Source organism: Pan paniscus, chromosome 14, assembly GCF_029289425.2.
Source record: "Pan paniscus chromosome 14, NHGRI_mPanPan1-v2.0_pri, whole genome shotgun sequence".
NCBI classification, from domain to species: Eukaryota; Metazoa; Chordata; class Mammalia; order Primates; family Hominidae; genus Pan; species Pan paniscus.
In genome coordinates, this window is record NC_073263.2 from 71,430,332 (window position 1) to 71,452,127 (window position 21,796).

The 21,796-nt window shown below is 35.9% G+C and overlaps 1 protein-coding gene across 1 annotated transcript in view; it reads right to left on the reverse strand.

Moving 5' to 3' along the window:
- Positions 1–21,796, reverse strand: part of KLHL1 (kelch like family member 1) — a 428,752-nt gene that overhangs the window by 173,266 nt on the left and 233,690 nt on the right. The window lies entirely within an intron of this gene.

A 21,796-nucleotide genomic window follows, 5' to 3' on the forward strand; every position in this document is an offset into this window, starting at 1 on the left:
TAGAATGTCTTTTATATAATGCTTTGTTTAAAAAACAAATTTTCAGTCAATTGACACTTGATAATTATTTTTTAAATATTCTTCAGAAAACATATTTTGCCTTATAATTTATAATTAATTTGATTACTTAAAAATGTATTTATAGGGAGGAGCCAAGATGGCCGAATAGGAACAGCTCCGGTCTACAGCTCCCAGCGTGAGCGACGCAGAAGACCGGTGATTTCTGCATTTCCATCTGAGGTACCGGGTTCATCTCACTAGGGAGTGCCAGACAGTGGGCGCAGGCCAGTGGGTGCGCGCACCGTGCGCGAGCCGAAGCAGGGCGAGGCATTGCCTCACCTGGGAAGCGCAAAGGGGCAGGGAGTTCCCTTTCCGAGTCAAAGAAAGGGGTGACGGACGCACCTGGAAAACTCGGGTCACTCCCACCCGAATATTGCGCGTTTCAGACCGGCTTAAAAAACGGCGCACCACGAGACTATATCCCACACCTGGCTCGGAGGGTCCTACGCCCTTGGAATCTCGCTGATTGCTAGCACAGCAGTCTGAGATCAAACTGCAAGGCGGCAGCGAGGCTGGGGGAGGGGCGCCCGCCATTGCCCAGGCTTGCTTAGGTAAACAAAGCAGCCAGGAAGCTCGAACTGGGTGGAGCCCACCACAGCTGGAGGAGGCCTGCCTGCCTCTGTAGGCTCCACCTCTGGGGGCAGGGCACAGACAAACAAAAAGACAGCAGTAACCTCTGCAGACTTAAATGTCCCTGTCTGACAGCTTTGAAGAGAGCAGTGGTTCTCCCAGCACGCAGCCGGAGATCTGAGAAGGGGCAGACTGCCTCCTCAAGTGGGTCCCTAACCCCTGACCCCCGAGCAGCCTAACTGGGAGGCACCCCCCAGCAGGGGCACACTGACACCTCACACTGCAGGGTATTCCAACAGACCTGCAGCTGAGGGTCCTGTCTGTTAGAAGGAAAACTAACAAACAGAAAGGACATCCACACCGAAAACCCATCTGTACATCACAATCATCAAAGACCAAAAGTAGATAAAACCACAAAGATGGGGAGAAAACAGAACAGAAAAACAGGAAACTCTAAAATGCAGAGCGCCTCTCCTCCTCCAAAGGAACGCAGTTCCTCACCAGCAATGGAACAAAGCTGGATGGAGAATGATTTTGACGAGCTGAGAGAAGAAGGCTTCAGACGATCAAATTACTCTGAGCTACGGGAGGACATTCAAACCAAAGGCAAAGAAGTTGAAAACTTTGAAAAAAATTTAGAAGAATGTATAACTAGAATAACCAATACAGAGAAGTGCTTAAAGGAGCTGATGGAGCTGAAAACCAAGGCTCGAGAACTACGTGAAGAATGCAGAAGCCTCAGGAGCCGATGTGATCAACTGGAAGAAAGGGTATCAGCAATGGAAGATGAAATGAATGAAACGAAGCGAGAAGGGAAGTCTAGAGAAAAAAGAATAAAAAGAAATGAGCAAAGCCTCCAAGAAATATGGGACTATGTGAAAAGACCAAATCTACGTCTGATTGGTGTACCTGAAAGTGATGTGGAGAATGAAACCAAGTTGGAAAACACTCTGCAGGATATTATCCAGGAGAACTTCCCCAATCTAGCAAGGCAGGCCAACGTTCAGATTCAGGAAATACAGAGAACGCCACAAAGATACTCCTCGAGAAGAGCAACTCCAAGACACATAATTGTCAGATTCACCAAAGTTGAAATGAAGGAAAAAATGTTAAGGGCAGCCAGAGAGAAAGGTCGGGTTACCCTCAAAGGGAAGCCCATCAGACTAACAGCGGATCTCTCGGCAGAAACCCTACAAGCCAGAAGAGAGTGGGGGCCAATATTCAACATTCTTAAAGAAAAGAATTTTCAACCCAGAATTTCATATCCAGCCAAACTAAGCTTCATAAGTGAAGGAGAAATAAAATACTTTACAGACAAGCAAATGCTGACCGATTTTGTCACCACCAGGCCTGCCCTAAAAGAGCTCCTGAAGGAAGCGCTAAATATGGAAAGGAACAACCGGTACCAGCCGCTGCAAAATCATGCCAAAATGTAAAGACCATCAAGACTAGGAAGAAACTGCATCAACTAACGAGCAAAATCACCAGCTAACATCATAATGACAGGATCAAATTCACACATAACAATATTAACTTTAAATGTAAACGGACTAAATTCTCCAATTAAAAGACACAGACTGGCAAGTTGGATAAAGAGTCAAGACCCATCAGTGTGCTGTATTCAGGAAACCCATCTCACGTGCAGAGACACACATAGGCTCAAAATAAAAGGATGGAGGAAGATCTACCAAGCAAATGGAAAACAAAAAAAGGCAGGGGTTGCAATCCTAGTCTCTGATAAAACAGACTTTAAACCAACAAAGATCAAAAGAGACAAAGAAGGCCATTATATAATGGTAAAGGGATCAATTCAACAAGAGGAGCTAACTATCCTAAATATTTATGCACCCAATACAGGAGCACCCAGGTTCATAAAGCAAGTCCTGAGTGACCTACAAAGAGACTTAGACTCCCACACATTAATAATGGGAGACTTTAACACCCCACTGTCAACATTAGACAGATCAACGAGACAGAAAGTCAACAAGGATACCCAGGAATTGAACTCAGCTCTGCACCAAGCGGACCTAATAGACATCTACAGAACTCTCCACCCCAAATCAACAGAATATACATTTTTTTCAGCACCACACCACACCTATTCCAAAATTGACCACATAGTTGGAAGTAAAGCTCTCCTCAGCAAATGTAAAAGAACAGAAATTATAACAAACTATCTCTCAGACCACAGTGCAATCAAACTAGAACTCAGGATTAAGAATCTCACTCAAAGCCGCTCAACTACATGGAAACTGAACAACCTGCTCCTGAATGACTGCTGGGTACATAACGAAATGAAGGCAGAAATAAAGATGTTCTTTGAAACCAATGAGAACAAAGATACAACATACCAGAATCTCTGGGATGCATTCAAAGCAGTGTGCAGAGGGAAATTTATAGCACTAAATGCCCACAAGAGAAAGCAGGAAAGATCCAAAATTGACACCCTAACATCACAATTAAAAGAACTAGAAAAGCAAGAGCAAACACATTCAAAAGCTAGCAGAAGGCAAGAAATAACTAAAATCAGAGCAGAACTGAAGGAAATAGAGACACAAAAAAACCCTTCAAAAAATCAATGAATCCAGGAGCTGGTTTTTTGAAAGGATCAACAAAATTGATAGACCGCTAGCAAGACTAATAAAGAAAAAAAGAGAGAAGAATCAAATAGACGCAATAAAAAATGATAAAGGGGATATCACCACCGATCCCACAGAAATACAAACTACCATCAGAGAATACTACAAACACCTCTACGCAAATAAACTAGAAAATCTAGAAGAAATGGATACATTCCTCGACACATACACTCTCCCAAGACTAAACCAGGAAGAAGTTGAATCTCTGAATAGACCAATAACAGGAGCTGAAATTGTGGCAATAATCAATAGTTTACCAACCAAAAAGAGTCCAGGACCAGATGGATTCACAGCCGAATTCTACCAGAGGTACAAGGAGGAACTGGTGCCATTCCTTCTGAAACTATTCCAATCAATAGAAAAAGAGGGAATCCTCCCTAACTCATTTTATGAGGCCAGCATCATTCTGATACCAAAGCCTGGCAGAGACACAACCAAAAAAGAGAATTTTAGACCAATATCCTTGATGAACATTGATGCAAAAATCCTCAATAAAATACTGGCAAACCGAATCCAGCAGCACATCAAAAAGCTTATCCACCATGATCAAGTGGGCTTCATCCCTGGGATGCAAGGCTGGTTCAACATACGCAAATCAATAAATGTAATCCAGCATATAAACAGAGCCAAAGACAAAAACCACATGATTATCTCAATAGATGCAGAAAAAGCCTTTGACAAAATTCAACAACCCTTCATGCTAAAAACTCTCAATAAATTAGGTAATGATGGGACATATTTCAAAATAATAAGAGCTATCTATGACAAACCCACAGCCAATATCATACTGAATGGGCAAAAACTGGAAGCATTCCCTTTGAAAACTGGCACAAGACAGGGATGCCCTCTCTCACCGCTCCTATTCAACATAGTGTTGGAAGTTCTGGCCAGGGCAATCAGGCAGGAGAAGGAAATAAAGGGTATTCAATTAGGAAAAGAGGAAGTCAAATTGTCCCTGTTTGCAGACGACATGATTGTTTATCTAGAAAACCCCATTGTCTCAGCCCAAAATCTCCTTAAGCTGATAAGCAACTTCAGCAAAGTCTCAGGATACAAAATCAATGTACAAAAATCACAAGCATTCTTATACACCAACAACAGACAAACAGAGAGCCAAATCATGAGTGAACTCCCATTCACAATTGCTTCAAAGAGAATAAAATACCTAGGAATCCAACTTACAAGGGATGTGAAGCACCTCTTCAAGGAGAACTACAAACCACTGCTCAAGGAAATAAAAGAGGATACAAACAAATGGAAGAACATTCCTTGCTCATGGGTAGGAAGAATCAATATCGTGAAAATGGCCATACTGCCCAAGGTAATTTACAGATTCAATGCCATCCCCATCAAGCTACCAATGACTTTCTTCACAGAATTGGAAAAAACTACTTCAAAGTTCATATGGAACCAAAAGAGAGCCCGCATCGCCAAGTCAATCCTAACCCAAAAGAACAAAGCTGGAGGCATCACACTACCTGACTTCAAACTATACTACAAGGCTACAGTAACCAAAACAGCATGGTACTGGTACCAAAACAGAAATATAGATCAATGGAACAGAACAGAGCCCTCAGAAATAACGCCGCTTACCTACAACTATCTGATCTTTGACAAACCTGAGAAAAACAAGCAATGGGGAAAGGATTCCCTATTTAATAAATGGTGCTGGCAAAACTGGCTAGCCATATGTAGAAAGCTGAAACTGGATCCCTTCCTTACACCTTATGCAAAAATCAATTCAAGATGGATTAAAGATTTAAACGTTAGACCTAAAACCATAAAAACCCTAGAAGAAAACCTAGGCATTACCATTCAGGACATAGGCGTGGGCAAGGACTTCATGTCCAAAACACCAAAAGCAATGGCAACAAAAGCCAAAATTGACAAATGGGATCTAATTAAACTAAAGAGCTTCTGCACAGCAAAAGAAACTACCATCAGAGTGAATAGGCAACCTACAACATGGGAGAAAATTTTCGCAACCTACTCATCTGACAAAGGGCTAATATCCAGAATCTACAGTGAACTCAAACAAATTTACAAGAAAAAAACAAACAACCCCATCAAAAAGTGGGCGAAGGACATGAACAGGCACTTCTCAAAAGAAGACATTTATGCAGCCAAAAAACACATGAAAAAATGCTCATCATCACTGGCCATCAGAGAAATGCAAATCAAAACCACTATGAGATATCATCTCACACCAGTTAGAATGGCAATCATTAAAAAGTCAGGAAACAACAGGTGCTGGAGAGGATGTGGAGAAATAGGAACACTTTTACACTGTTGGTGGGACTGTAGACTAGTTCAACCATTGTGGAAGTCAGTGTGGCGATTCCTCAGGGATCTAGAACTAGAAATACCATTTGACCCAGCCATCCCATTACTGGGTATATACCCAAATGACTATAAATCATGCTGCTATAAAGACACATGCACACGTATGTTTATTGCGGCATTATTCACAATAGCAAAGACTTGGAACCAACCCAAATGTCCAACAATGATAGACTGGATCAAGAAAATGTGGCACATATACACCATGGAATACTATGCAGCCATAAAAAATGATGAGTTCATATCCTTTGTAGGGACATGGATGAAATTGGAAACCATCATTCTCAGTAAACTATCGCAAGAACAAAAGACCAAACACCGCATATTCTCACTCATAGGTGGGAATTGAACAATGAGATCACATGGACACAGGAAGGGGAATATCATACTCTGGGGACTGTGGTGGGGAGGGGGGAGGGGGGAGGGATAGCATTGGGAGATATACCTAATGCTAGATGACGAGTTAGTGGGTACAGCGCACCAGCATGGCACATGTATACATATGTAACTAACCTGCACAATGTGCACATGTACCCTAAAACTTAAAGTATAATTAAAAAAAAAAAAAAAAAAAAAAAGGACACATATACATTGAAAGTGATGGAATGGAAGAGAATACTTTAAGCAAATGATAACCAAAAGAGAGCATGAGTGTCTATAAATATACCTGACAATATAGACTTTGGCTGGGCGCAGTGGCTCATGCCTGTAATGCCAGCTACTCGGGAGGCTGAGGCAGGAGAATTGCTTGAACCTGGGAGGCGGAGGTTGCAGTGAGCTGAGACTGCACCATTGCACTCCAGTCTAGGCAACAAGAGCGAAACTCTGTCTCAAAAAAAAAAAAAATTTTAAGCAGAAAACTGTAATGAGACACAAAGAGGGTCATTATATAATGATAAAGGAATCAATCCATTAAGAGAACATAACAATTGTAAATATATATGTACCCAATATCAGAACACCTATATATATATAGTAATTAACAGAACTAAAGGGAGAAACAAAGAGCAATATAGTTGTAGTGAAGGATTTCAATATCTCACTTTCAACAATGGATAGAACATCCATACCAAAAAATAAAAATAAAAAATCAATAAGGAAAGAGTGGATGTGAACAACACTGTATACCAAATAGACCTAACAGATACATATAGAATATTCTATTCAACAGTAGCAGAATACACATTCATTTCAAGTGCACATGAAATATTCTGTAGCATAAATCATATGATAGGTTACAAAACAAGTTTCAGCAAATTTGAGAAGATTGAAATCATATCAAATATCTTTTCTGACCACAATGATATAAAACTAGAAATCAATAGCATAGAAAATTGGAAAATTTACAAATATGTGGCCATTAATACATGTCTGAAAAGTCAAAGAGGAAATGAAAATAAATTTTAATTGTATTTATTTATTTATTCATTTATTATTTTAACTTTTATTTTAGGTTTAGGGGTACATGTGCAGGTTTGTTGTATAGGTAAATTGCATGTTACAGGGATGTGGGATACAAATTATTTCACTACCCAGGTAATAAACATAGTACCCAAAAAAAAAAAAAATGTATTTATTAAATCATCATTTCATTCCAAATAAAGACATATTTACTTTAGTAAAAGAGAGGGTTTGTAAGTAAATTAAAATATTTTAAATTATCACAGTAGTACCTTTATTTTCCTATAATTCATTTATAATAAAGAAAAAAGCATATGTAATATTAACAAAATAATAAATTGAACAATGAGAACACGTGGACACAGGAAGGGGAACATCACACACTGGGGCCTGTTGTGGGGTGGGGGGAGGGATAGCATTAGGAGATATACCTAATGTTAAATAACAAGTTAATGGGTGCAGCACACCAACATGAAACATGTATACATATGTAACTAACCTGCACGTTGTGCACATGTACCCTAAAACTTAAAGCATAATAAAAAACAAAAAACAAAGTAATAAGTTTTGATAATCAAATTTAAAGAATTTTGGAAAAAATATTAAATATTCTGAATGTAGTATTCTTTTTAATCTCTTTTCTTGATTTTGATTAAATACTTGACTTTGGGTAATTTAACTAAGCCCCAATTTCTTTATATGCTAAATAGATATCCAAAATACAGCAGACATATAGTGAAATATTTAGTGAAAAAATATGCAGAAAGCAGCATATTTAACTGCCAAATAAATTAAAAACATCATGTATATGGAAAATAATAAATATTGACATACACAACATATATTTAAAAGGTATAATCTGTAGTTTAAAATATAAACATGGTAACATCATTAATGGTGCAATAAATTATATTTAAAGACAATATTTGTTAGAGAAAAATGGCATGGACATATGTTTATTTAGATGATGGTGATAATGAATGTTAAGAGGCTCAGTAAACAACAATTATGTAATTATAAATTTAAATGAAACATTTATGGATTACTAAATTTTACTTAAATATTTTGGAAACAATTTTCTTCCAATTGCAATAAAATTAGGCCTTGTGGTTTAAATAATCTAACTTTCCCTTTAGTGTATAATCTGAAAAATTGAGCTGTTCAATATCTGTGTTGTTATTTATTTTGTAGGTATCATGATGATAGCTTATATTTCAACACGTGTTAAATGTTAGGACATAAATGTCAAAAGATAATTTTTTTTTTGTTTGAAAGCTTGTTCTCACACATGAATAAAATGTTGTTTTAGAGTCCGGATTTTCAAATTTGATTTTACATGTATCAGTGATTAATGAGCTTTACAATGTTACCTAAAATATAGTCTACTTTAATTCTCAGAGCCTCAATTCCTACCTGAAAAAAGTAGTATAGTACAAGTTTTGAAGATCTTTCCTGCAATCATAATCCATGAAAGTAAGGGGGGTACACAGTTCAGTATGGCATCACGTGATCATTCACTCACTTTTTAATTATGAAAAAATCAATTCTAAGCAGACCTGAATTGGCCTGATAAGGAAGCTAACGGCAGCTAGAAAATATTGGGGGTGAACTTCACTTCAAATCAACAAATATAAAAATGTTGTATAAATTATTGGTTGTAATATAAAAGAAAAAAAGGGGGAAAGTAATGTATCCATTAATAAATTCTACCTGAGGAAGTTAAGTGACAGAAGCCTAAAATAATTTTCTGATAATAGCAGATCCTTACTGTTTACAGTAACTTAAAATTTATCATATGGAAAGTAAATAAAATTTCTTCCAATTTATTCAGAGTATTAAATTAGAAATTTTGATTTATATGTAGAAAATATTAATTTAATATGTGCACTATTTTCTTAATGTTTAGAATATAAAATCACTTGAAAATCAGCAGCAACAAGATTATTTCTAAGATACTATTTCTTAATTTGAAAGACTAATCCAATGAATTTTGAATATTTATGACAACATTCTAAACAAATATTTATCACTTTTAACAATAGCAGTGTAGTTTTACTTTTTGAATATTATTAAAGTAAAAACTTTTATTTTGGATGACCTCTAGGTCTCCTCCAGTTAACTCCAATGGAAAAGTGTGTATCTGTCTAGTTCTCTGAATAGTCACTGTGGAATTGCTCTTCTCCAGGACATTTTTGTTTCAGCTTTCAGAGTGTTTAAAATAATAAACTATATTTTTCTGATACTCTTAGAAATGAAAATCTTAGTAGTAACTGTTTCAACATATGTGTGAGAAAATTTAACCTACTTGTGGTCCCATCACATGGCTCTCTTCCCTCTAAGGAATATTTTAAATTACAGAAGTTATGAACTAATTTTACACAGTTTATTTAGTTTTAAATTGTAGCATTTTCTATCATTCAAAAGTTGTGAGTAATGATTATTACAAAAAATACTACAGTGGAAGGAAACTATAGCATACAAGAGATAATTTATTTGTCGAGCAAAAAGAGTTCTGCAGGGTGTTTTGTTTATTTGCTCTCCTTTAGTAAATTGATAGGTTTTAGACATTATAAAAATGTATGCTTTTAAGATGGGGAGGTGTCTCAGTTTGTGTTGCTATCAAAGAATACCCGAGACTGTGTAATTTATAAATAAAATAGTTGTATTTCTCTCACTATTCTGCAGACTTTACAAGAGGCATGGCATGAGCATCTGCTTTAGGTAAGTCTCAAGATGCTGCTACTCGTAGTGGAAGTTTAAGGGGAGCCAGCTGGTGCAGAGATCACACAGCAAGTGAGAGAAGCTGGGAGAGGTACCAGGCTCTTTTTAACAACATCTCTCCAGAGAACTAATAGAGCAATAACTCACTCATTACCATGAGGACAGCACCCAGACATTCACGAGGGATCTACCCCATGACCCAAACACTTCCCATTAGGCCTCAAGTCCAACATTAGGTAGCAAATTTCAACATGAGTTTTTGGGGGACAAACATCCAAACCATAGCATTTCTCTTCTTGTCCATCAAATCTTGTATCTTTTCACGTATAAAATATCATCATGCCACCCCAATTCTCCCTAAAAGTTTTAAATTGTTCCAGCCTCAACTCAAAAGTCAAGTCTCATTTGAGACTCAAGGCAAGTTACAGCCATGATCCTACAAAATAAAAATATATACATATTATTTATTTCCAAGATACAATGGTTATGCAAGCATCGGGTAAACATTCCCATTCCAAAAGAGACAAATTGGCCCAAAGTAAGAGGTAACAGGCCAAATGCAAGTCCAAAATCAAGCAGGAGAGACATTAAATCTTGATACTCCAAAATCATCTCCTGTAACTCTATGTCCGGCACCTGGGGCACACTAGTGTGAGAGGTGAGAGGTGGGCTCTTATGGTCTTATGGTTTTGCTTGGTGCAGCCCATGTGGCTGCTCTCAGGGATTGAAACTGACTGCTTGCAACTCTTCCAGGCTGAGGTGCAAACTGCCAGTGTCTCTATAATTCTAGGGTCTGGAGGGCAGTGTCTCTGCTCTCACAGTTCCACAGGGAAGTGCCCTAGCAGTTATTCTTTGTGGTGGCTCTGCCTAGACTCCCAGGCTTTCTGATACATCCTCTGAAATCTAGATGGAAGCTGCCAAGCTTCCACCACTTTTCCATTGTGGGCACTTGCAGACTTAACAAGATGTGGAAGCTGCAAAGGCTTGCCACTTGTGCCCTCCGGAACAATGGCCTAAGCAGTACCCAGGGTCCTTTAAACCACAGCTGGAGCAGCCTGGATATGGGGAGCAGTACTCCGAAGTGGCACAGGGAAGTGGTGCTCTAAGCCTGTCCCCCAAAACCATTCTGTCATTCTAGGCCTCTGGGCCTGTGATGGAAGGGGCTGCCTCCAAACTTTCTGAAATTACTTTTCCCACGATCTTGACTGTTAGCACCTGGATCCCCTTTAGTCACACTAATCTCTCTAGTAAGTGATTGCTCCACAGCATCCTTGGATTCTTCTTCTGAAACTTTTTTTTCCTTCTCTACCACATGACCAGGCTCAAATTTTCCAAAATTTTATGCTCTGTTTCCCTTTTTACTATAAATTCCACCTTTACTCATTCCTTTGCTGCTGATATGCTTATAAGCTGTTAAATACAGCTATATCACTTCTTGAGCACTTTACTGCTTAGAAATTTCTTCCACAATCTACCCTAGGTCATTGATCTTAAGTTCAGCCTTCCAGAAAACCCCAGAACATGGACACAATTCGGCCAACTTTTTTTTTTTTTTTTCTGTAGTGGAACAAGGGTGACCTTTGCTCCAGTTCCCAATAAGTTCCTCATTTTCATCTGAGACTTTGTCAGTATGGCTTTTCTTGTCTATATTTCTATCAGCATATTGGTCACAATCACTTGAGCAATCTCTAAGAAGTTCCAAAAATTTCCCTCATCTTGCTTTATTTTTTAAGCCCTCCAAACTTTTCCAACCTTTGCCCATTACCCAGTGCCAAAGCTGCTTCCACATGTTCAGGAATCTTTATAGCAACACTGACTCTCCGTATCAATTTTCCACCTAAGTCTGTTTTGTGTTGCTATAAAGGAATACCTGAGGCTAGATAATTTATAATGAAAACAAGTTCATTTGTCTTATAGCTCTGAAGTCTGTACAAAAAGCATGGCACCTACACCTGCCTCTGGTGAGAGCCTCTGTCTGCTTCCACTCATGGCAGAAGGTGAAGGTAAGCCAGCATGTGCATAGATCACATGGTAAGAGAGGAAGCAAGACAGAGGGAGGATGTAAGTACATAGGAGGGACTCCAGGGATTACAGTAATTTAATAAACATGAGCAATCTGCCTGTTTTACAGCCTCCTGCCCTGTAGCTTGTTACTTTCTAAAGCTTGTATGACATAAAGTTACCTAGTTGGTTAAAACTAGTTTCTGACAGATCCCAGCAACTTATAGATGCACTGGAGTAAACTTTCCTCATTACCATGCCAAAGTCTCCACCCTGAGAGGAGTTATAGCTTCATTACCATAATACACGATCCATGTGCCAGCGTGATGACTCACTGTGTCTGTGCAACTAGGACCCCTTCTCTACATGCAATGATGCACCCTCTCCCCTCTCTATCACCCCATAAAACCCTCCCGTCACTTTCTCTTGGGGAGACACTCCTTTTGAGAATACTCCCAGTGGCCTCCTTACTTGTGCCAAGAATATATCTCCTATTGATCAAAATTTGCATTCTCATGGAGAATCATTTGTTATTTGTCAGGAGAATAAAACGGGGATTTTTTGGTAACAGTGGGAGGGGCAAGGCTCTTTTTAACAACCAGCTCTTGTGTAACTAATAGAGTGGGAACTCACTCATTACCATAGGGACAGCACCAGCCATTCATGAGGGATCCGCCCCAATGACACAAACATCTTTCATTAGGCCCCACCTCCAACACTGGGGATTAAATTTCAACATGAGGTTTGAGGGATGAATGTCCAAACTACAGTAGGAGGCATACACATCTTATTTCCTTATAAAATTATCTATGCAGTTTAACTTTGAATAGACATCAATTCTTAGGAAATTATAACTTATTTTTACTCATATAGTGTTATTGTCAAAATAATTCCCTAAAATTATAGGTCCAAATTCCTCCTTGCCGGAATGTGGACACTGAGGTCCAATGAAACTTAATATACTTTCCATGATCAAATAGTGAACTAATGTTAGTCAAAAGTAGGATCCAAATAAACAGACATATCGTCAGGTCTCCTGTCCCAGTAACATCTGCAAACACATATTTATGCCTTTAGTGGACATAAATAATTTTCCAATTATCTTTTCTAAATTCAATCCATACACTTGCACACAAAATACCACACAGTGTAACATATTCAAAAAATATTTCAACAATTCTATTCTCTCTCTCTCAAATTAGGTATTAGAGGAACTTTGATATATTTATATTTTATAAATTTATCTGAGTGACAAGATGAGATATTATATTTTGTTTAAGTTTGCCTTCCCCTTGTCCATTCAATAAGGGATTTTTAGTAAAGTCTGAATCAATATGCTCTAATAACTCTTTACAGCAGGGTTCTTAGCACCCACTGTTAGCTCCACTGCCACATACAAGTATAAAGATTTCTCTCACATTCCAGACAAATAACATATCAACAGATAGGAGAAATACCTAATGTAGATGATGGGTTGACGGGTGCAGCAAACCACCATGGCACATGTATACCTATGTAACAAACCTGCACGTTCTGCATATGCATCCCAGAACTTAAAGTATATATATTTAAAAAAGTAAATGAAGCTAAACTTGCTAAGACCAAGAATAAACTTGTATTTGTTTACTCAGTAAAAATTTGAGTATTGTCTGTGCCAGGAACTTTTGAAAAGACCTCTACATCTGTATTTCTCAAAAATATAGTTGTAAGAAGGGAAATAAACCACTAAACGAAGCAAGAATATAGTAGGTGAAAGTTCTAAGAACAGTAAACATTTAAGCTGAAACGTGATTAATAAAAAGACTTAGTCATGATGGGTGACCACCTTCTAGGCAATCTCAATTGAGGGGTGGAGTGGGGCAGTTCATCCTAACAGGTAGGAGGATGTTAGCAGTAATTGTTTAGAATTGGCAAGATATAGTACTCATACGAATAACAAAAATAATTTTAAAAAATTATCTCTAGACTATGCACCTCCCTTTAGTGTTTTCCCTCTCACAGTGTGTGCCTGCCACTACAATCCTCTCCCCCTTAAATGCCATTGCTTCTAGTCTCCAGAATCAGTTGGTACTAATGGACTATATAGTCCTCTTCCCTTATCTCTCTATACTCACTATTTTTGTGATATCATGTTATGTTATGTATTTAAATTATGTCTATATGCTATCAGTCTCCTATTTAATACCTTCTGGCCATCCTTCTACAACTCCTGAATGATGCATTCGACAATCTACTCAATATCTCCACTTAAAATATTAAAGTAGTTTAATTAATTCAGTTTTCCAAAATCTTAAAAGCACTGGAAAAGGTCTAATGATTTAAATGGCCTTTGCTTTACTGCAGATGTTTCACAATATTTCTTTTACTTACAAATTATTATACCCTATATTAATGTCATCATTTTAATATAAAATATAGATGAATAAAAAATGGAACCTCCTTTAATGTTTAATTGAGAAAAATAACTGTTCTTGCACTTTGTGTCCTCTTGGTAAATGCTATGTATAATATTCTGTAGTATGTAAAGATGCTTATAAACCAATTTAATTTGGATAACCCTGACTTCCTCAAGAAATAGAAGTTCAGTATGGCTGAAGAATACTGACAGCTGGCAGAATATGAGTTCAGAGAAGTAGCTTTGGGGTAATTGATGTAGGGCTTTGTAGGATAGGGATATTAAGATTTTATCCTAAAAGCATAAATCTTGTCAAGTAGTTAATTGGGCCCTTGAATCTGTTTTTCAGAAGAAATTTAGGACTACGGGTAAATTTTTTTGTAATTTGTTTCTACATAGCATTTAAAAGTATAAAATTAAATGATATTTTCTCCACCAAAAATATAGTGTCCTGGGGCACTGTAACATCAGAGAGTAGAACAAATTAGCAATGACAGTTGAGCAAGAGTGACCAAATCAACTGTGTCAAATACAATTGAGATTGGGGGAAAATTTACACCATTGAGGCATTTGGTGATTTTCATTAGGGCAAATGATTGATTGAAGTGGGTTGAAGAGAGAATGATGGTTATGTAAAAGTACATTTAATAATTATAAAAAATAACTACATATTATGTTGGAAAGGCAAAAGAGAGCTGGAATAGTTAGTGAAAATGAATATGACTAGTTTTGTGTGTTTGAAACAACAGAACTTTGTAAATTGATTGGAATTTTCCAAAATTGACTAAAAATTGATAAAATTGATAATGTAAGAAGTGCTCATTGCAGTAGAGGAACCCCTTTGGCAAGAAAGATGGGATGCAAAATAGATCCAGTGGAATCAACCCTTGATTCAAGCAGAAACACTTAATATATTGTAACGAAAATAAAGACTTTCAGATTATGTTCCAAATTCTTCTCTATTTTTTGCTATACCAAAGAGAGTAACATGTGTATGTATGAGGAGTTTGTGCATGTGAATGTCCTTGCATATCTTTTATTATATTAATACCTCTGCTGACTTAAAGCTTGCTAATAAAACACTTTGTCTTTTCTTAAATTTTGTAACTTGAACAGTGAATGTCACAGGCGGGCTAAATGATCATGAATGTAAGTATCATTTAGCATAAATTTATTGATCTTAGAAGCATTATTTATTGTCTATGTATTTCTGTTTTAAAGGCATTGTTTTTAAGATTTCTTTTGGAGAAAAGTAATACTATTCCTTTTTTTTCTTACTCCTGCAATCTAGCTTTGTAGAGAAGACTATCTCAATAATGATGGCCTGGTATAATCATTAACTAATCAGACAGCCAGCAAATCAAAGGGGGAAAAATATATTGAAAAAGTAACAATGACTGTTAATGGATTGTGTTAGTGGGCTTGATTAATTATTTTGGCCTTACTCATTTGTAAGAAAATAAGAGTTTTAATTTTTTCTTTGTAAAGATAACATACAGAATACATTTAACAGTGAGGATTTTTGCAGCTAGCCTTGGAGACACTTACCAAGGAGTAGTTTGGGGATGTAAAATCAAACAAAATATATAAATTTCTTGAGTGTAATCTGCTCTGTATATTTTACACTATGGTTTCAAAATTTATATTGATTTACTCTTTGTAACTGTTTTTATAAATCAGAATTTTAGTTGTAGCTATAATTTTTATCATCATGAAGAGTCCGTATGTCACTGGTATCTGATCAATAGCCACTTTTCCAATGAAAAAGGTTGGAGACCTCACCCTTCCTTCTTGTATTGCTATTACTACTACAAGTAATCTTTTGGAATAATTTATTCAGCTTTACACAGAAAGACTTAATTCATGTAAAATAGAGGCAGCATCTGTCTTCTAAAGTTAAATACTTGAATGTCCTTGTTATTTTATTGTGCTTGTTATTAGATTAAACCATATTCCTCTAAATCTAGGCAATATTCTATTATTTCATTGCAAGCTTTTTTCTTCTACCTTTTGCTACAGAAAATAAATGTGCATGCACATAAACCCTCACAAACACACATACCTTGCTATATATTTCCCTTAAGAATCAGTAGGTTTGATTGTTAGAAGTTTGAAAAATGTTTCCTTTTGTCTTAAAAGAGATAAAAAATACCGGCCTGGAGCAGTGGCTCATGCCTGTAATCCGAGCACTTCGGGAGGCCGAGGCGGGTGGATCACCTGAGATCAGGAGTTCAAGACTAGCCTGACCAACGTGGCAAAACCCCATCTCTATTAAAAATACAAAATTAGCCACGCGTGGTGGCGCATGCATGTAATCCCAGCTACTCAAGAGGCTGAGGCAGGAGAATCGCTTGAACCTGCAAGGCAGTGGTTGCAGTGAACCAAGACTGTGCCACTGCACTCCAGCCTGGGCAACAAGAGCATAACTCTGTCTAAAAAAAAAAAAGATATAAACACTACCAATTCTGAGCTAGGAAGCAAAGTTTATCTCTATATCTCCAACCTTCTAAATAATCTCTGACCATAAAACTGAATTCCCCTGAGCACCTTTTGACTTGATAATATGTAGAATTATAGTCTCTTGATTTTTAAACAACATACTTTTACATTTAAAGCCATTCATTAGAAAATAATATAGCAAAAATCTGATACTTATGGGTATTTTTAAAATTCATATATAGTAAATATTTAAGTACATACTACAAAGAAATATCTTATGAATTCAATTAAAATCAGTGGAAATAATTGTTATAAATTGTTAAAACATGTTATTTATTTTATAGCAACATGGTACTTTGTTGAATCCCAGAAAGAAAAATAGCAGAATAATGAGTAAATCAAATCAGGTATCCTCTAAGTAAACTATATATATATATATATTTTTTCAGTCATTCTCTAAAAGGACAGAAATTTCTATATGTTTTCTAATACTGCTGAAATTGTGAAGCCTCAGGCTATTCAGGAAAAATATGAAAACTATTTCAAAAAATTCCATTCATAACTTATTTTTTTAAATAGTGTAATTCATTCTTGGATTATAACTCAGTTATCTATCACTATCATTTTCCCTTTTTCTCTGGTTCTGTCTGTAGCAAAGTAAAATAACTGAATTTATTTCTGGATTAGTTATTATATTTCAATAGAGGACAGAGAGCAACAGTGTTGCTTCTGAGTCTTTTTCATACCTTGTCTTCCTTTCCTGCGCTCCTTTTGTCTACACTGTTCTAATCTGAAATCCATATCCTCTGTTATATTTTCTACACCAAATTACCATAACTTAATGTGCTAATTTATAATTAATAAAGAATATCCGATTTTCTCTGTGTACTTAAGAAATAACAAAGCCCAGATATACATAATGGGCCTACTAATAAAACACATGGGAGGGCAGAAATGATAGGACTGAAATATGTCCAAGTCAAGTTGGTCAGTTGCCTCATGAACACAAGAGGCTATTAAAGCTAAATTAATTTTTGGCACTAATCGTTCTTTTAACATGTTCTGTTTGTTGATGAAGTCTCTTTCATTGTTTTTATTTTTACTCTTTATTCTAGAAATGTGTTCATGCATTTACTAAATACAATCATAGCTACTCCTTGCTATAAAAGTACTTACAGATTATATGGTTTAACACTATCCTGGAAACATCTGTTTTTTTTTATTTATATATTTTTGCTTTAAATATCTTTTAAAATCTTCTTTAATTGTTATACTCTTGTCTTGGTCAGTGTTTTGTTATGTTTTGGTGAGGAATTTTGTAAGCAGCCCACATTGAGTCTTTCAAATATTGTTCTCTCACTCACCTGAAATTGGCCATTTACATCTGCAGGAATTACCTTACAAACAAACACAAAAATTTATCAAGTCTCCTTCAAAAATTAGACCAAGTACTGTTCCTTTTGAAAATCATCTCTTACCTCACTGAGAAAATATAGACTCTTGCCTCCTTTAAATATTGCTAGTATTTTAAAATATAATATTGTTTTCCTATATATTAAATAAGCAATATATAATTATATGTTACACTATATGTAATATTACGTGTGTGTATATAAACACATATAAATACGTACATGTATGTGTACACATATATGTGTGTGTGCATATATATATATATAGAGAGAGAGAGAGTGAGAGAGAAAGAGAAAGATTGAATACCCAAAGGAATATAAATCATGCTGCTATAAAGACACATGCACACATATGTTTATTGTGGCACTAGTCACAATAGCAAAGACTTGGAACCAACCCAGATGTCCAACAATGATAGACTGGATTAAGAAAATATGGTACATATACACCATGGAATACTATGTAGCCATAAAAAATGATGAGTTCATGTGCTTTGTAGGGACATGGATCAAACTGGAAACCATCATTCTCAGCAAACTATCACAAGGATAAAAAATCAAACACCGCATGTTCTCATTCATAGGTGGGAATTGAACAATGAGAACACTTGGACACAGGAAGGTGAACATCACATACCAGGGCCTGTCGTAGGAGATACGAGTTGATGGGTGCAGCACGCCAACATGGCACATGTATACATATGTAACAAACCTGCACGTTGTGCACATGTACCCTAGAATTTAAAGTATAATAAAAAATATATATATATAAAAGAAATTATGTGATTACTTCAGTAGTATATAATACTTTGATTCATGGTACTTTTAACATTTCCACTCTCATTTATGCTATAATATTGCTGTGACATATTCTCAAAATAACTTCCCCTACCACTACAACTCTTTTCTATTTTTTTCCTATTTTTCTCTCATTCATCTAATATATTGTGTTTGAAATTCCACATATTCTATCTTCTCTTGGTAGCAACACACACAAACATCTCATGTGCATGTGTAAATACTCACAACATATGCACACAAATCACTTAAAGATTATAAGCGACCTATATATTAATCATTCAAAAAAAAGCATGGACAAACCTTACGTTAACGAATCCAAGAGCAGCAAAAAATGTTTCCTGACCATTTTAATAGCTTTTCATAAGGACCCAAAGGTGTTTAGCAGCTTTGAAAGTCCATGTGCAAGTCTGTAAAATCCTTTATTCAATTAAACTTTTTTTTCATTCTGGTTTGACATTGAGGCAAATATGAAACCAACCCTAAATAAAAAATTGTAATCTTTTCCCCTTAGTGATAGAAGATCCACATTTCTGTCAGATCCAATTGGAGTAAAATCTGGTCTTTAAAACTAAAGAGGATGGCAATCACGCTGATTCTCAAAGTACTCATTTGTCAAATGGGAATAACAGTATCAACTACATGGGGATTTTGTAGAAATTAAATGAGATAAAATCATTTGGTAGCTAAAGAAATAAATGAATGTCTTTAAGTTCCTATCAAACTGCTGTTCTTCCATCTTCAGTGTCTTTAAAAGAACCTTCAAAATTGATTAATTAAGGATATTTTATGATCTTCCAGGTTAGAGAGCAAACAGGGAAATGGCACTCATATTGTAGAAATATCTCTGTGTATATTCATATCTGGCCAACCTATGTTTGCAGGAAAACCTGATTTTCCACTAGCTCTATGAACTTTGAAAATCACTTAACCTCTTTGAGCCTAATATTCCTCTGTGTAACAGATTTAATAATCTTTACTTTGCATCTGTTTTTTAATATTAGAAATATATGTAATATGCTTATAATGACACATAATTCATTAACATTAGTTATAGAAGTGATAGCCCTTCTTTTATATGAAGACATTTTATAAACAGAAAATATTTCCATTCATTCCTCCTGCACATCTGTTGTGAAAGTACATATAAAGTTATAATGTGTGATAGCCCCAGTTTGAAGGATGAGGAATGGAGAATAGACATATGCTACATTTATGTCTATCGCACACTGTTTAAAATTTTGTTAATAGTGACATCAAAAGAATATTTTATATCTTAATTTTAATAAATATTATTCCCTAAGCAAGATAAAGCACCTGAACCAATAAGAAATAAAATTCCACATATAATGTGTAGCCTTAGGAACAAAAAAGCCAACAGGACATCTCTGATCTGACGTAACCATTTAATGACATGCACAGGTGGCAGCATCTCCCTATATCTGATGACAGAAGAGTTGGAAACGAGGGCATAAAAGAATGACATATCCTGAGAAGAGGAATCTGGTCACATTCTTGACCTACTCTAATATGTGTCCTACTATTTCTGATTTTGTGCACAACATAATTCCAAACTCCCCACATTTCAACCAACAGTAGAAATGGGTAGAGAGTAATGACTGTGCCAGAGTCAAAGGTACCCACTGTCACAGCATCTGTCATTAACTGATAACTATCATTGGCTTTCTGGCTAATAGTGATCATTGGCTATTTCTTCCCCAAAAGATTACCCTCCCAGACTCTAATAGATACTACCTGGCATTAGAACCCAAGCTGGGAGATTTGCAAAAATTCAGTACTTAGCAGCAAAATTTCTTTGTCTAGGTATGTAAATGCATGTTTCCTCTTCTTTGTAAGAGCCTGTTGTTATGATATGCTCACATAATTTGAGTTCCATAAATTATTTTGCTGTTTTTTTCTCCTGTACTAATCTCAGCAGCCAAAGGATATATAATTATCACTTATTTATAAAGCTTCTCTTTTTTTCAATTACAGTAATGTGTTTCTAACTTTCCATTCTTAATATATGACCATAAATCCCACTTCTATACTTACTGTTAATACTTCATACTTGCCTACTGTTCTTCTACTAAATGTCCTAATTCTCTGTTTTATATTTTTAGTAACATATGGATTAGTAAAAATGTTGATTGTGATTTGGATTCAAATGAGGAATCTGGTGAATGAGATAAGCCTCCCATTTCCCTCACACAAATTATATATACAAACAAGTTTACCCATCAACTTAGAAGTTAGGGTCACCTTCAAGCTTATTTTTGGATAACTTTACCAGCCAGAAACCCTGAATTAACAATGCTGTACATAGAGAATTTTGTAGCAAATTAGTTTAAAGATACAAGACTCAGAATCAGAGAGAACTAGCCACTCTTCTTCTAAGTTGAGTGAACTTCATGTTCTTATTAATTTTTCTGTACCCTACTTAACTCATCAATAAAGTTAAGTTGGCTCACTTGGTGTCTAGAGGCTTCTTAACTCCAATTATTACATATTCCATAATTCTAATTGTTAACTACTGTTAAATCATAACTCTCTACTATTTGGGTATGTTTTATTCCTCTGCAGAGGTTGAAATACCATGCACTGAAGCTTTGAAAAATCACACAACATATGCATTTACATCAATGGATGATCACATTATTGCATCTTATATCAAATAATTGATAGGAGACACTGTATTATGATTAGGCTTTTTACATATATATTATCTAATGGATCTTCACAAAACTTCTGTATGGCAGTATGATCACATTTTATAGATAAAGAGATTGAATATCAGAGAAATTAAGTGATATTATCATAATCATACAAGTGGCCATGAGTCAATAAGCGGCAGAGATACGATTTAGATCCACGATCCATCATCATACATCATTTTCCACCATCAAATTTAACTTAAAAATAGTATTTGATAAAAGCATTTAAAAATGTGAATACATAATTAAAAATGTGTTTTGATGTTTACTTTTAATATAGGGCTTTTCAGTACATTGAATCTATTT